Source organism: Octopus bimaculoides, chromosome 14 (genome assembly GCF_046866305.1).
Source record: "Octopus bimaculoides isolate indiv1 chromosome 14, ASM4686630v1, whole genome shotgun sequence".
Classification (NCBI taxonomy): domain Eukaryota; kingdom Metazoa; phylum Mollusca; class Cephalopoda; order Octopoda; family Octopodidae; genus Octopus; species Octopus bimaculoides.
Genome location: NC_142941.1, coordinates 14,704,324 through 14,708,962, shown reverse-complemented (window position 1 = coordinate 14,708,962; position 4,639 = coordinate 14,704,324).

The following is a 4,639-nucleotide window of genomic DNA, read 5'->3' as shown; positions in this document are numbered from 1 at the left end:
ATGTACCAAGCTTAAAAAAGAATAAAAAGTACTAGAATTAATTCACTTGACTAAAATTCTTCAAAGTGGTGCCCCAGCATGACCACAGTTTAATTACTTAAACAAGTAAAAGTAAAAGACATTATATATATATATATATATATATATATATAAGTTTATAGTAGAGACTCCAGTAAATAAGATCTGAAGAAGGAATTCTAATTCCGAAATATCATTGGACTATAGATAACCTAGTTACAACAGGTATATAGTCCATTTTTTGTTCTATAGTGCATTGTTATACCTTTCTAAACTTTTTATTCTTTACATATATATATATATGTATACTAGACTACTCATGACCCGTTGGGTCACCAGAAAACTCTGAGCTTTTCAGCAATGGTGTTTTGTTTCATGGGGTTTTTTATATTTTCCAGGTTATTTCGCATGCTTTCAACGAATGTGACATCGAAATCACACAAAAACAGCTCCTTTCCTCACAAAAAAAAGAGTTGGTTGCTATTTCTTGCATGTCCTGCTACCACATAACAGGTATTTTGGGTCCTTTATCTCAAAAAGCTGTTACGAGGTAGCAGGGCGTGCTAGAAATAGCAGCCAAATCTTTGGAAGTGAGATACATTGAATGCATTCAATAAAAACCTATGAAAAAAATCTATTTCACACTGAGGTTACAAACGGATCTTTTACAAAATATTTACTGTATTTTTGAAGTCCTTTTTACTTTAGAATGGTTTTTAAATATGCCAACAAAAGTTTTTGTAATGGTATTCACTTGAAAATGATTTTAAAAAACATTAAAATAGTGTTTGTTTAAAGAAAGCTAAAATATAAATATTTACTGTACAAACAACTTACATTTTTGAAATTACATTCACTTAAAAAAATTATCTAAATGGTTAAAATATTGTGTTTAACAAAAGCGAAAATAGAAACATTTTCTGTAAAAAAATTTTTTTTTCGTTGTTAACTCAGTGCCTAATAGAAAGATAGGAGTTTCTTCCCTTTCAGGATGAAGATTATTTTTGGAACGTTTTCCCGTTATGCACCATTTTGAGCATTTATACCCCATAAACCTCTAATATCTTGAAAATCACTTTACGCAAAACCTGTTTCATTCCATTTGTATTAACATTTCAGGGTAAACTAAATTCATGGTATTTTGCCATTATATGCCAGTTTTGACTGAGTAAAATTGCAAGCAAGCAAGATTCACTCTGATTTTTAATAGTACACACATATATATATATATATATATATATATACATGTTTTTTAACTACACACAAAATATGACTACAAACTGTTTTAGTTTCCAAATCTTTGACTTTGGATTTTTAATATTTGATAAGTTTGACATATACATTGAAACAAGTAGTATTTTATATTTTATAAAAGTCACTTAATGTAACAATAAAAAATTACTTATCCTGTTTAATTAAAAGAAAAATAAGTCAAAAGATCTTTAAACATACTTCTGTACTATCTCCATTTATACTTTTATTTGTATAAATTCTTAACCCCTTTTCAACTATATGTATGTATGTATGTATGTATGTGATTACTCAGTTTTATTTCAAGATTTCTTGCCTTCTTGTCAACAGAGAAAGAGTCAGTTTCTAACCTAGAGCCAAGGTTCCTTCATTGGAATTTCAACAACATCAACAAGGTATTTTTTTATGTATATATATGTGCCGATTTGTGGGGGGTTTTATATTGTATATATTCTCATGTGAGTGGAGGTGCAATGGCCCAGTGGTTAAGACAGCGAACTCGCGGTCATAGGATCACGGTTTCGATTCCCAGACCGGGCATTGTGAGTGTTTATTGAGCGAAAACACCTAAAGCTCCACGAGGTTCCGGCAGGGGATGGTGGCGAACCCTGCTGTACTCTTTCACCACAACTTTCTCTCATTCTTACTTCCTGTTTCTGTTGTGCCTGTAATTCAAAGGGTCAGCCTTGTCACACTGTGTCACGCTGAATCTCCCCGAGAACTACGTTAAGGGTACATGTGTCTGTGGAGTGCTCAGCCACATGCACGTTAATTTCACAAGCAGGCTGTTCCATTGATTGGATCAACTGGAACCCTCGACGTCGTAAGCGACGGAGTGCCAACAACAACAACAACAATATTCTCATGCATATACTGGCATATCTAGACATGCTCATATATACTTAAATGACAAATTTCTGGAAAATTTTACAAATTTTTACAGTTCTAGTGATGACTTTGAATCTGTAGTCTTTGCATCAACTTTCTCCTTTCCGGTTTTGGGAAGCCTAATTTCTCAAGATTGGTACTTAGGCAGTGCGTTACATATCCCAGTGCCCCAATAATTACAGGTGTAAACCTGAACTTGTAATTTGGTATGTGTGTGTGTGTGTGTGCTCATGCGCATGCATGTATGCATGCATATTCATATATATGTATGCATATCAACGTATGTGTATGAGTTGGTGTTACCTTGTCCTAACATCATGTGACTATTAAAAATGAGTGTTGCCCTCATACAAGTGACATTCCTTGTTTCCAAACTTCTAGCTATCAGGTGTAGTGTTAATTTTCTTGGAAACAAGTGAGAGTTGGTGACTGGAAGGGTCTCCCATCATAGAAAATCTGCCTCAACAAATTGCATCCAACCCATGCCAGCATGGATAAGTGGACATTAAAATGATGATGATATAAAATTTCTGTTTTTTCAGCTAAACTAATCAAACAAACCGCTACATCTCAGCAATTTTATATGAAATTATAAATCAGAATACGCAAAAGCAGAAACCATATGCTTCAGAAGCACTAAAATATGCTAAAATATTTACAATTTAGGGAAGACAAGACAGCCAATCAACAAACTAAATTATTTACTAAACAACATATTTAGATAAGAAAAAATATTTCTGCAAAGGTAAAATTTTGCTTTTGTTCAACCTGGGTCTGGGTCTGGGTCTGGGTCTGGGTCTGGGTCTCTCTCTCTCTCTCTCTCTCCCTCTCCCTCCCTCTCCCTCTCCCTCTCTCTCTCTCTGCTTTTTAGATTTTACACTTGCTGCTAGGTACCAAATTCTTCAGTCTGTTATTTCACTCAAAAGTATTTTTGCATGTTTCTAGTCTGTGTGTAATTTTTGCAAAAAACCTTGGTTTTGGATTCAGTTCCACAGCACAAAACCTTGGGCAAGTATCTTCTACTATAACCTTAGGCTGACCAAAGCTTTGTGACTGGTTTTGCTGTATGGAGACTGAAAGAAGCTCATCATATATATACATGTGTGTGTGCACATGTGCATGCATGTGCACATGTGTTTATATGTGAATGCATGCATATATGGGTGAGTGTATCGTTATGCTTGTGTTTGTCTCCTATAGCTTGAGAATCAGTATTGGTTTCTTTACTTAGTGGTTCATCAAAAGAGGACAATAAAATAAATATCAGACTATAAAACCAAGTACTGGGTTCTAAGACCCTTCATTGCAATGCTCCAGCATGGCTGCAGACAAATGACTGAAACAAGTAAATCATAAGAGATATAAGATAATACCAAAGAAATTAATAATAATAATAATAATAATGATAATAATAATAACAACAATGATAATAATAATAATAGTAATAATAATACTAATAATAGAGATGCTTTGAAAAGAAGATGCATTATGAAAGTCTACATGCGAAAGAGTAAATCAGTGGAGAAAAATTTTTTTTTGAATTAATAAAAAAAGATGTAGAAATTTTAATTAGAATGAAGTAATTCTAAAACAAATACAAAGAATTGTTGAAGAAACCTTTATAAGTGTGTAAGAGAATGATGGAAAGAGAATGATAAAGAGAAATAGATAAAGAAATATCGTACAGTGAAGAAATAGTGGTTGGCAATAAAAGGGGCATCCAGTTGCGAAAACCCCAGTCAAAACCTCATGCAATACGGTGCAGGATTGAGATGTGTATAAGGATTCTGTATTGCATACCCATCCAACCCATGCCAGCATGGAAAAACAGATTTAACAACTGATGACGATTGGTGATGGACATGAGGATGAAGAGGATGATGAGGAGGAAGAGAAAGACGATTATATAATAATGATTAGAATTATTATTATTAATATAAAGATTTATCATTATTACATTTATTATTGTTATTGTGCATAGAAAAAAAAAATGCAACAAATATACAAACAATAATGTAATGCAATGCAACACAGTATACTGAACAAACCATTTGATACGTTGTCATTATTATTTAATATGTAAGAAATATAAATTTTTCGCTACATGACGATTTGAATAAACGTGTATGTTGTTATAGAACTACTACCAATGAACTGTATGTGTGAATGTATGTGTCTGTATGTGTGTGTATTAATGTCTGTATGTGTCTACAGATGAGCGATTGTTATGGTTTCTGTTTAGTCATAATGCTACTCATACTAACAAACTAACAAACTGTTAGAATTCAATACATTTATTGTTGTTGGCACTCCGTCGCTTACGGCGTCGAGGGTTCCAGTTGATCCGGTCAACGGAACAGCCTGCTCGTGAAATTAACGTGCAAGTGGCTGAGCACTCCACAGACACGTGTAACCTTAACGTAGTTCCCGGGGGATATTCAGCGTGGCACAGTGTGACACGGCTGACCCTTTGAATTACAGA